The sequence below is a fragment of the Phocoena sinus genome, chromosome 6, assembly GCF_008692025.1.
Source record: "Phocoena sinus isolate mPhoSin1 chromosome 6, mPhoSin1.pri, whole genome shotgun sequence".
Taxonomy (NCBI): Eukaryota; Metazoa; Chordata; class Mammalia; order Artiodactyla; family Phocoenidae; genus Phocoena; species Phocoena sinus.
This window is the reverse complement of record NC_045768.1, coordinates 17,095,868-17,109,274: the sequence shown is the minus strand read 5'-3', so window position 1 is coordinate 17,109,274 and position 13,407 is coordinate 17,095,868. Positions and strand designations below refer to the sequence as shown.

Sequence of the window (13,407 nt, the reverse complement as noted above, 5' to 3'; positions counted from 1 at the left end):
GAGAGGGGCCACATGGATTCAGGAGCTCTGAAGGCGCCTACCTGTACCAGGATGTCTCTCCCCACATGGAATCTCTGAGCCAGAGATCATCACTTCCATTTACAGATGAGTCAACTGTAGCCAAGGTTATCCCCAAACAACAGAGTGGCAGAGGCAGGATTTGAACCCAGGTCTGCCTGGTGCCCTTTTGATACCAGCATGCATGATAAGGTATTCATTCTACTCCAACAGTGGAGGCGAACTAAGCAAGAGGTGAACGTGCTTACGTTCTTGTGAGGCCACGGAACTATAAGGAGGTGAAGGAAGGACATCTCTGAAGAGTGGGAGTTCAGAGTGCGAACCCTTCAGAAGCTGAGTTGGAAATGCTCATGGCAGAAACGCAGAACCTCAGAGCCGGGAAGGCCCAAAAGAACATCTGGCCCAGCTGAGGTGCCTCAGGATCACCCTTTAAGGGAAAGGAGCTTGGTAAGTGGGTTGTTCTGAGCCATTTCTCCTGCTTCAGTCAGAGCCACTCCATTTTTTCCCTCATTTTGTATATACTGTACTCTCAAGCCAGGAAGTACTGGCACAAAGGTTTCCATGGCTTAAAAATACTTGAAAACCCTCTTTCCTACTTCAATGTTCTCATATAACCAATGGGAAGTTAGGACTTTCTAGTCAACTGTCAGGTCACCTGACTTGAACTTCCTAACTCTTGCCTCTACGCTGTTTTTCCCTCTGAAAATGCTTTAAAAATAATAAGTATCACTTTAATAGTACTTCCAGTCAATGTAATTGTAGCCATATAGCTTCTTATTAAGAAGGGTGAGAGCATACAGTACTAAAAGCATCCTTGCAGTGGGATCATACAACCTTTTCTGAAAATATTTTGAAGGGCAAGGCCTATCAGTGTGTCCTGTGAATGAAGGGGAAGGGTGATGGGGTTGGTGAATTATCAGATCTTTCCTCAAGTGAGAGTTACTGTAGGAAACAGAGGCAATCAATCCATCAATAGACAAGTGGCCTTAACAGCGTCTAACGCTTGGACCTCTGGACGGAGCTATAGAGCTGACCTAGAGACAGTATTTCTCAGTCCCCAAAGACCTCATGTACATGCACACAGACATGAGCTTGGGGAGGACTGATGAGGAAGACGAGTTAGAAATTCTTATCTAGTCAGCTCAACCCATGCCCACGGCAGCCCCCATCACACCTGGTGACACTGAATGAAACAGTCACCTTGAGATGAGATGATGATATTTGCTCACCAAATTCTACTGAATTATTCTCATATGGTCCATTCCCAGTAGACTCTAACTCCTTCAATTTCACAATCAAAAGTCCTTAGGGTGGCTTCCCTGGTGGCGCAGTGGTTGAGAATCTGCCTGCCGATGCAGGGGACACGGGTCCAAGCCCTGGTCTGGGAGGATCCCACATGCCGCAGAGCAACTGGGCCCGTGAGCCCCAACTACCGAGCCTGTGCTCCGCAACAAGAGAGGCCGCGACGGTGAGTGGCCCCCGCTTGCTGCAACTAGAGAAAGCCCTCGCACAGAAACGAGGACCCAACACAGCCAAAAATAATTAATTAATTAAAAAAAAAAAAAAGTCCTTAGGGGAAGAGCATCTGGCCCTTAATAAGTGCTATAAAAAGTTAGCTATTAACATTTATGATCATTATTATTATTATTAATAGGGACAGGATCTAACACACCCTTCAGACGCTCTTGAGACATTCTTGATTGCCTGCTTTCTCTCCCACTCTTCATCCAGTCCATCAGGAAATCCTTCAAAAGGCATCCGCAATGCAACCCTTCTCAGCTCCTCTACCGCAAGCCACCTGGGCCAAGACACCCACCCTCCTCTCTTGCCTGCCTTCCTGCAAGGGCTCTTCAACTTGACTCTTTTCTTCCACCCTTGCCTCTTCTGTCTATGCTCAACCAGAAGCCAGAAGAATCCTGCCACAGCATAAGTCAGCTCACGTCACCACTCTTTTCTAAACCAACAGCCTCCCATCTCATCCCAAGGCAAAGACAAAGTGGCTGGAATATAGTAAGTTATGAGTCCAAGGGAAAACCTGCTTGGGCTTCCCTTGCTGCAATAAGAGTGGAGCAGGGCTGCAGATCATCTCAGGAGTACATCGGCTCCTAGAACTTAGGCCCCAAAGAGCACACTGTGTGGCCCCGGGGAGGAGACTGGCTGGGAGCCTAGTCTATGAAGCACATCTCTCCCCAGCACGTCCTCTCCCCAACCTCCCAGCCTCAGCATCGGAGGACGTGGCAGAAGCTTCTCTGGCAGCCAGCCAGCTGGGCCAAGGCAACGTGAAGACGTTATGGTGAATGGCCTTGCTCAGTGCCTTTGCTCATTTTTCTCTCTGTGCATCAAAGCCAGAACCAGACGTCCAGGGGACCCAGTGCTGGGATTTGCCTCTGGAAATTGTTGTCTCTCATCAAGCAGCTCAAGAAGGAGGATCTGTGTGCTGTCAGCTGGGCAGGCACTTACTGTGCTAAGAGTCCCTGAAATGGCACCGGCAGAGAGCCCCAAGGCAGGCCACATCTGGTTGACACAGCCTGGTACAGAAGCAGGCAGAGGAAGCGGAGGAATCCTTCCTGAAATCTGCACCCCTTACTTCTGGAGCTCTCCCCACCTGTGCCTGCAACCCCACCATTAAAGGAGCTTGCCGCCATCCCCGTGTTCAGATTAGAAAACAGAGGGTCACGCAGGGTTAGTCACTTGCTTAAGGTCACTGGTGAACTGGTACCCAGATGGACCCAGTGGATTTCCAGTCTATATAATTTCTACTATGCCAGTTGCTCTTATAACATCTCCTTTTCCTTGACTAAATTAGCCCATAAACCAATTGAGCTCTTTGTTTGCTATGGCGATGAGTGCACAGTCAGCAGACAGTAAACGCTAAATGATAATAGCAGTGTGTGAAACACAGTAAATATTGAATCACAAGAACAGCTCTGGCCTTACTCTATTACAAAGAGGGGAAAAAAACAAACTATTGCTGGGAGGGGAGAAGGGGCATGAAACCTCAGAGGGAAAACTGCCTCAGCGGAAGCAGAAGGTCTTGGTCATTTGTTCTCTCATTCATTCATTTATTCATGTGTTTCTTTGTTTAGACACTCAACACACCTTACTGAGGACTTACTCAATAGCAGGTGGCTTAGCAGCTTGGAATCTGGAGTGAAATGAGACATAGCTTTGCCTTCGGGAAGCCCACAGTCCTTTAATGGCAGAAATTCTACCCCTGCCCCATGTCACCGTCCACACATGTGCTCACTTTCCAGCGGTATCCTGATCCACCTCTCACATCATCTGCTCATAGCATACCCCAGCTCTACAGGAATTACAACTACTCCTCACACAGGCCAGGCTTCCTCTTGTCTCAGCACATACAGACTTTCTGTCCAGTGTCTCTGGAACTCTCCACCCAAAGCCTGCAAGCTGGCTTCTTCTCAGCCTTTGTCTCTCAGTCCAACTAACACCTACTCAGAGAGGCCATGCCACTCTTACGTAAAGTACTCCTCTCCAAAACTATAATTCGAAAAGATCCATGCACCCCTATGTTCATAGCAGCATTCTTTACAATAGCCAAGACGTGGAAGAAATCTAAATGCCCATTGATAGATGAATGGATAAAGAAGATGTGGTACATATCCACAAAGGAATATTACTCAGCCATTAAAAGAAGGAAATAATGCCATTTGCAGCAACATGGATGGACATAGCGATTATCATACTAACTGAAGTAAGCCAAAGACAAACATCATACAGCATTGCTTATATATGGAATCTAAAATTTAAAAAAGATACAAATTAACTTACTTACAAAACAGAAGTAGATCCATAGATATAGAAAACAAACTGTGGTTACCAAAGGGGAAGAGGGGGAGGGATAAATTAGGAGTTTAGGGTTACTCCTATATATAAAATAGATACACAACAAGGACTTAACCGTATAGCACAGGGAAATATACTCAATGTTTTGTAATAACCTATAAGGGAAAAGAATCTGAAAAATATATACAAAACCGAATCACTGTGCTGTAGACGTGAAACTAACATGACATTGTAAATCAACTATACTTCAATAAAAAAAGATTAAAAATAATAAAGTACTTCTCTCCATATACATGCACTCTCTACTGTACCACCTTTACAAACACTTTCTATGGAACTTATCACTATTCGAATTTTACTTCACGTATTTTCTAGAACATGCATTAATACCTGTCTCTCCAGGACGGCAGGGACCCCGTGTGTCTTATTCCTGCCACATTTCAAGTACTTCGGCACATATAAGTGATCAATTAAAAAAAAAACTAATTTGCTGAATGGTGAATACACACACACATATACACTCATACACACGTGTTTATACATATCCATAATAAGATGATGAAAGCAGTGTTGAGCTTCATTAGGGAAATAAAGAAAAAGTAAAGGTCCATTGGGAACTCGAGGGTGGGACAGGACTTTCCTAGCTTTGAGACCAAGAACCACTCCCAAAACGTGGTAACATGAGTGTTGCAGAGGATGGGCATCTTGCCCATCTCTCGGAGGAGAGAAGGAGGCAGAGAGATGGGCTGGGTGCCTGGGTATCTCAGTGAAGCCACATGCACCAGAAGGAGGGCAGTAGAATGTCAGGGCGGGAATATGGTTCAGACACAGAGTTAAGAGCTTTGGATGTCCGGCAACAGAGTATCCTTTTTTCAGCATGCAGTAGGGAATCAGCAGGTAGATTTGCTCCGAGAGCCGGTCCTGGGTCCGTGAAAAACAGGTCAAAGAAATAGTAGCATAACCAAGGCTAGGTTCTTGAAATTCCCTGATGATTGATTTTCCAATTGCATTTTCCCTCTCCTCTTCCCCTAGCCCCTGCATATAAACATTTCATTGAAGTCTTCAAGTCATATTACAATCAAACTTAAAGCAAAAGGGGGACTAAATGCATTTGGTTGGCAACAAAGATGATTCCCATAAAGGCAGATTATGCTGACATGATGAATATAAAATGAAACAGCAGATATTAAAGTGGGAGAATTGGTGCACCATGCCTTCCAGCGGTAGACTGACTCCAATGCCTGCCTCCCTCCCACCCCGAAGAGCTTAGTTTTATATTGGAATCATAAAGAAACCCAGGCATTGCCTCTTCACCTTTCACTGTTCTCCCCACGTGGGCTGCAACTCGTGAAATATTCAGTAGGCTCAAATCCCCTCCACCGCCCGCTAAAGCCAAGCAAGGGGATCAGCCTTCATCAGTGATTCTGGGAAGACCTCCACCCTGCCTCAGCAGCCACGGATGCCTTTCAGCCTCCCGGAAAAGAAATAAAAAATCCCAAAGGCGTGTTGTGGTTTTAATTGGCTTGTTCTCCCTAATCTATGGCACTCATTGTATTTTTATTTAATTCCTGAAGGTCATTATGAAAATAAGCAGCTCTTCTGTTCACCAGCCATCTTGGTAACGTCTCCCAAGTGGCTAACTAACCCGTCTTCAGATTCCACAGCACCAGCTGACCCTCCTGCAGATTATTCACGTTAAGGCCAGAGAGTGCTTTTGATGAGTTTGCAAATGGTCTTTGCCTCGCCATGAGGGGGAAAGCAGACGTTCTGTGAGATGAACTCACTGCCTAGGTAAGAGGAGAGCTGGGAAAGGTAGTGACATTGACTTCACGCACCCCTGACATTAGCTGTTCCAGCCTCTACACAGTAAGTCATGAGGAGTGGGCTTGGGAAATACATCTCAAATACACACCCTTCCTTATCATCTCTACTATATCCATCTCTACATTGTTATCTCTAAGTGGTTGCCTTACTGCAAACCTTTATCATCTCTCTTGTGGACTGCTTCAAATGGCTCTGTGCCAGTCAGTGTCTCATCAGAAAAGAGAGAAGTGTTTAATAATGGGACCATTTACAAAGGCTTTGGAAGTGTCTTAGGGTTCTCAGAGACACAGAAGCGATAGAACATATATAGATACATAGAAAGAGACTTATTATGAGGGGCTCGCCCACATGATTACGGAGGCTAAGAAGTCCCACAGTCTGCCATCTTCAAGCTGCAGGCCCAGGAGAGCCAGTGGTGTGGTTCCAGTCCAAACCCAAAGGACTGAGAACCAGGGGAGCCAATGGTGTAAGTCCCAGTCTGAGCCAAAGGCCTGAGAATCGAGGACTAATTTCAGGGGGCAGGAACAGATGTGTCCTGGCTCAGGCAGAGAGCAAATCTCCCCTTCCTCCACCTTTCCATTCTATTCAGGCTCTAGAGGGACTAGATGATGCCCACCTGCACTGACAAAGGTCTTTATCCTTTACTTAGTCTACCCATTCAAATGCTAGTCTCTTCCAGAAACACCCTCACAGACAAGCTCAGAAGTAATGTTTTGCCAGCTCTCTGGAAATCCCTTAGCCCAGTCAGGTTGACATATGAAATTAATCATCACAGGCAGAGTTAAGGCCAACCAATGATGAAGCACCTCAAAGCTGGCAACAGCAAGGAGCTGTCACCATCCTAGGCCTGAAGGTGCAAAGGAAGGGAGGGTTCTATCACCCTGAAAGAGCCATAGCTGTAGGAAAGGGCTGCTAGTCAGCTGCTGTGGCTTTCAGGTAGTATTGAATTCAGGGGTGAGGTGGCTGGAAGAAGGACCTCAGTCCTTGTCTTCTTTGAAGAAAGAATTTAGCAAAGAGATCAAGACTGTGAAACAGATAAAGCATTTATTAGAAGCAGTGCGCAGGCGGAAGAGCACACAGGTGAACTCAGAGGGAGTTGCCCCCAATAGGGGCAACGAAGGTCGCTTACGGGGGAGGCAGTCTTCCCGGTGGTCTCTGGCCAATCATCTTGCTTGTGCCCATATTTGGCCTGACTCAGGGTCCTTCCTGGTGGGTGTGCACATCTCCCAGCCAAGATGGATTCCAACGCGAAGGTTTCTGGGAGGTTGGCAGGACATATTAAGGGCTGGTGTCGCCTCGCTCCTTGGGCTCCCCCCTAGACTGAGGACCCTCTCTGCACATGTGTCGGGCTGGGAAATCCCCTTGACCACAAGAATGAGGAAATTGGTCTCTTTGCACCCACCCAATCAGGGCCCAATGCACCTGCTAGTATCTTATCTCAAAGTGTCAGCAGGAGACTGGTTGCAGCTGCTCAGCCTGGGGCCCACCTATCTCCTACCTCAGTATAATCCAGCAAAATAACCTAACTCTGACAAGGCATGACCAAGCATGGAGGTGATAGGGTAATAAATGCTTCAACCTCACCCTCTTTGTACCTGCTAATCTCTTGCAGGTGCCTAACATGGACAAACCCCAACCAAACACCCAAGGGTGCTCCAGTGAAGCAAATCATACGGGTCAGCCTTCCAAGGCACACAGAAGGGGGGGAAAGCATGGAGAGTGGATCTCAAGGGGCAAATGGAGACTACCGAGTAGCCCCAACTGTTATCCTTGCCCCCAGGATTCTTTCCTTCCAGCCATCCTTTAAAGGGCTACCATGATTACATGTCTAACTTATAAATAAGCTCATGTCACTCCTTTGCTGAAAACCTTTCAATGGCTCTTGATTTCCCTTAGGATAAAACCTAATTGCGCCAACCTGGCACCTGCATTTCTCCCCTGCCTTACCTTATTTCACTCCTTTCTTTGCACTTATATGTTAAATCTGATCAAACACTTATGTAATCTTCCATACACACTATCCTGTTTCTTACTTCAACATCTTTGAAGACATTTTCTCAGAGCCTGGTATAACCTTTCCTACCAAACCCCACCCCTCGCTCTGGAAGACTTCCTTGACCCCCGTATGACCCCCTCTTTATGCTTCCATTAAGAGGAAATACTGCCTGCTGCATAACATTATAGACTGGAGACCAACTGCTGGATTTTGAACCCCAGGTCCCCTGTGTTCAAGGTGTATGTCTTTGGACAAGCTTTTCGGCTTCTTCATGCTTCAGTTTCCCCATGTATCAAATGAGAATAATATTAACAGCATCTGCTTAGCAGGGTTGTCGTGAGAATTAAATGAGATGATACAAACAAATTAGCTTTTAACATTAATCTTGATCCTCAGTGAGCATTCCACAGTTCCATTTGTTACATATTACTTCATATACACAGGTGATAGCATCTTATTGTAACATGGTATTCATCTATGTTAAAATGGTCTGTTTATACAGCTGACTTCTCTCACTGGGCTCTAGTGCAGGGATACATCAGAGCCATTCGTGTGCCCTCATGCCTGACACGGTAGTCGAATACAGAGAAGAAGGTTCCATAAATCTTTAGTGAGTTGAACTGAGCTGTCCTCATATCTGAATTCAGATGTGCATCCCCAGAAGACAGAGGAAGGAGATGGCAACTCAGGAGGCTAATGACAGCTTGATGCCCATATAACCACTCTACAGAAATTTATTCAACAACTGCCTCAAGTTTAAGCACCCTGAAGAATGCAAATGAAGAGAAAGACAGAACTTTAACTTTCAAGGAGGTTGCATTCTTATGGAGCAGCAGAGGAAGTTTATATAGAAAATACACGGTCCTATGATTCTGTTTAGAGATTAGTATATGCATATACAGCTGGGAAGAAAAACACTGGAACATCAAGAATGGGGGGGGCTTCCCTGGTGGCGCAGTGGTTGGGAGTCCACCTGCCGATGCAGGGGACATGGGTTCGTGCCCCGGTCCGGGAAGATCCCACGTGCCGCGGAGCGGCTGGGCCCGTGAGCCATGGCCGCTAAGCCTGCGCGACCGGAGCCTGTGCTCCGCAATGGGAGAGGCCACAACAGTGAGAGGCCCGCATACAGTTAAAAAAAAAAAAAAAAAAAAAAAAAAAAAGAATGGGGGGATCAGAGGTGATTTTAATCATGTTATGATTCATTTTTCTCTACATTTTCTACACTGAATATATATTACCTCTGTAGCAGATGCAAATATGTGCTCACCTTAAAACTCACTTAGTCAACCAACTTTTTCTGAGATCTGGCATAAAGGAACTCTATCCTCAGGAGCTCAGTCCAAGGAATGGAAAAAAATCAGGCTATAAGTAGCTATAAATCAAAACAGGAAGCTTAGAGCAGAGGAGAGAACATCTGGCTGAATCTAGAAAGTATTCAGAGAGGAGTCTTAAAGGATGGACAAAATGTCAACAGGTACCCACGTAGTAAAGGATATTTCGGATGGAGGAGTGGTACAAGGACAAGAAGGCAGGAAGGTTGCACGTGAGCAGAGGAGTGAAGTGGGAGGAAGCCAGTAGAAAATATGGAAGCTCATCATTGCAGAGGAAACACAGAGAGACTGATACAGCATTCTGTAGAGAGGAAAGTAAAATGGGGGTTAGCATGCTATACCTATGGACACTCTGCTAGCAGAATAAAAAGTGTTAAGTCCAACTTGGGACTCCCTCATGCAATCAGACCAAGTCCTACTTCAGAGGCTAATGACTCTCTTCAAATGCTATAAATGAAAAGGAAAGGATGGATGGATGGATGGATGGACTGACAGACGGATAGACAAATGGATAGACAAAGATGGATAGATGAATGGACAGATGGAGGTATGGTTGGATATATGGATGGGTGGATGGATGGATATATTCCTATGTTTCTGATTTCATCAATAATCACACAGCCTGGGTTACTGAAAGAAACACTAAATTTGGAGTTGGAAGCATAGGTTTGTGTGATACCTCTGCACCAACTGGACAGTTTACCTGAGGACAAATCACAAAGCTTCTATGATTTTCTTTCTTTCTTTGTAAAGTGCGTGTGGCTGGTGGTGGGGGGGTGTCACGATCTGTCCTACTTACATCACATCTAATGTAGAACTGAGAGAAAATAAGGTCATACCTAGCAATGTGCTTAGAAATCTGCAAAGTCCCATGGCCAGTCCTGAAAGCAAATACAATCATGATCCCCATCATTCAGCAATGTACCTTACCATAAATATTTATTGACGGTCTAAAATGTTCCAGGCACACTGTGAGGTTTTGTGGATAGATTGGAGAAAAAGATGCATTTCATTGCTGTCTTCACAGACCTTCCATTCTAGTCTGACTTTTCCTCTGTTCCCACTAAGCAACAGCAGCACCATTTCCTCTTGCTTCCACTCATTCATTCATTCATTCATCCACTTATTCACTCATGGCAGAGAACTGTGTCTCTCTAGGTAATTGCTATTCTCAGTGCTTAGCATACAGCAGGTGTTCAATAAATACTTGTTGAATAAACATACCACTCGATACACATTTTATAAGTTTCCTGTCCTAAAGTAAATTATAATCTAGGAGAGCAGAAAAGGGAAATCAACAGAGACCACCATCTGGTGTCATAAGAGAGTATGCACAGGATGTCACGAGAACATGCAAGAGAGTTGAGTTAACACTCCTCGTTTATCAAAGGTTTGGATGAAGCCAGCAGGCAGAGCTTATAAGCTGGACATTTTATAGGTCGAGATCCTGATGTATGCTGAGGTTAAATGCCTGCATGATGGCATCACGGTGGTGCTAGGTATAGGAAGCCCCCTGGGGCGGGCACGGACAGAAGGTGGAGAGATGGCAGGGGCAGTAACACAGCCAGGCCCAGCAGCAGCAACTGGAAGAGAAAATCCCAGGAGAACCTCAGACCCCCTCCTTCCCAGCCCCCATCTGTCAGCGTTCATCTCTGCCTTTGCCTCCAATCTGCCCATTCCCACCTCCTTTAGGAAATGCATCTTTACACAAAACTGCTTTCCCCAGCCACATGGTGGAGATAACTAATATAGTTATACCTGGTTAAATAAGGGAGGGGAGGAGAGAATTAAGAGATATTGGCGAGAGGGCAGACGGCAGAAGCAAGAAGAACTACAATCCTGCAGCCTGTGGAACAAAAAAGACAGTCACAGAAAGACAGACAAGATGAAAAGGCAGAGGGCTATGTACCAGATGAAGGAAAAAGATAAAACCCCAGAAAAACGACTAAATGAAACGGAGATAGGCAATCTTCCAGAAAGAGAATTGAGAAAAATGATAGTGAAGATGATCCAGGACTTTGGAAAAACAATAGAGGCAAAGATCGAGTAGATGCAAGAAATATTTAACAAAGAACAAGAAGAATTAAAGAACAAACAGAGATGAACAATACAATAACTGAAATGAAAACTACACTAGAAGGAATCAGTAGCAGAATAACTGAGGCAGAAGAACGGATAAGTGACCTGGAAGACAGAATGGTGGAATTCACTGCCGCGGAACAGAATAAAGAAAAAAGAATGAAAAGAAATAAAGACAGCCTAAGAGACCTCTGGGACAACATGAAATGCAACGGCATTCGTGTTATAGGGGTCCCAGAAGGAGAAGAGACAGATAAATGACCCGAGAAAATATTCGAACAGATTATAGTCGAAAAATTCCCTAAGATGGGAAAGGAAATAGCCACCCAAGTCCAGGAATCACAGAGAGTCCCATACAGGATAAACCCAAGGAGAAACACGACGAGACACATAGCAATCAAATTGGCAAAAATTAAAGACAAAGACAAATTATTGAAAGCAGCAAGGGAAAAACAACAAATAACATACAAGGGAACTCCTATAAGGTTAACAGCTGATTTCTCAGCAGAAACTCTACAAGCCAGAAGGGAGTGGCATGATACACTTAAAGTGATGAAAGGGAAGAACCTACAACCAAGATTACTCTACCTGGCAAGGATCTCATTCAGATTCAATGGAGAAATCAAAAGCTTTACGGACAACCAAAAGCTAACAGAATTCAGCACCACCAAACCAGCCCTACAAAAAATGCTAAAGGAACTTCTCTAAGTGGGAAACACAAGAGAAGAAAAGGACCTACAAAAACAAACCCAAGACAATTAAGAAAATGGTCATAGGAACATACATATTGATAATTACCTAAAACGTGAATGGATTAAATGTTCCAACCAAAAGACACAGGCTTGCTGAATGGATACAAAAACAAGACCCATCTATATGCTGTCTACAAGAGACCCGCTTCATACCTAGGCATACAAAAAGACTGAAAGTGAGGGGATGGAAAAAGATATTCCGTGCAAATGGAAATCAGAAGAAAGCTGGAGTAGCAAAACTCGTATCAGATACAATAGACTTTAAAATAAAGAATGTTACAAGAGACAAGGAAGGACGCTACATAATGGTCAAGGGATCAATCCAAGAAGAAGATATAAAAATTATAAATATATACACACCCAACACAGGAGCACCTCAATACATAAGGCAAATGCTAACAGCTACAAAAGAGGAAATCGACAGTAACACAATAATAGTGGGGGACATTAACACCTCACTTACACCAATGGACAGATCATCCCAACAGAAAATTGATAAGGAAACACAAGCTTTAAATGACACTATAGACCAGATAGATTTAATTGATATTTATAGGACATTCCATCCAAAAAGAGCAGATTATACTTTCTTCTCAAGTGTGCACGGAACATTCTCCAGGATAGATCATATCATGGGTCACAAAATAAACCTCAGTAAATTTAAGAAAATTGAAATCATTATCAAGCATCTTTTCTGACCACAACGCTATGAGATTAGAAATGAATTACAGGGAAAAAAATGTAAAAAACACAAACACATGGAGGCTAAATAATACGTTACTAAACAACCAAGAGATCACTGAAGAAATCAAAGAGGAAATCAAAAAATACCTAGAGACAAATGACAATGAAAACACGATGATCCAAAACCTATGGGATGCAGCAAAAGCAGTTCTAAGAGGGAAGGTTACAGCTATATAAGCCTACCTCAAGAAACAAGAAAAATCTCAAATAAACAATCTAACGTTACAGCTAAAGGAACTAGAGAAAGAAGAACAAACAAAACCCAAAGTTAGCAGAAGGAAAGGAATCATCAATGTCAGAGAAGAAATAAATGAAATAGAAACAAAGAAAACAATAGCAAAGATCAATAAAACTAAAAGCTGGTTCTTTGAGAAGATAAACGAAATTGATAAAGCTTAGCCAGAATGATCAAGAAAATGAGGGAGAGGACTCAAGTCAATAAAATTAGAAAGAAAACAGGAGAAGTTACAACAGACACCACAGAAATACAAAGCATCCTAAGAAACTACTACAAGCAACTCTATGCCAATAAAATGGACAACCTGGAAGAAATGGACAAATTCTTAGAAAGGTATAACCTTCCAAGACTGAACCAGGAAGAAATAGAAAATATGAACAGATCAATCACAAGTAATGAAATTGAAACTGTGATTAAAAATCTTCCAACAAACAAAAGTCCCGAACCAGATGGCTTCACAGGCGAATTCTATCAAACATTTAGAGAAGAGCTAAAACCCATCCTTCTCAAACTCTTCCAAAAAATTGCAGAGGAAGGAAAACGCCCAAACTCACTCTATGAGGCCACCATCACCCTGATACCGAAACCAGACAAAGATACTACCAAAAACTAAAACTA

The 13,407-nt window shown here is 43.9% G+C and overlaps 1 protein-coding gene across 1 annotated transcript in view; it reads right to left on the bottom strand.

Moving 5' to 3' along the window:
- ASTN2 (astrotactin 2) overlaps window positions 1-13,407 on the bottom strand; it is a 915,753-nt gene that overhangs the window by 765,494 nt on the left and 136,852 nt on the right. The gene's annotated exons all lie outside the window — the stretch shown is intronic.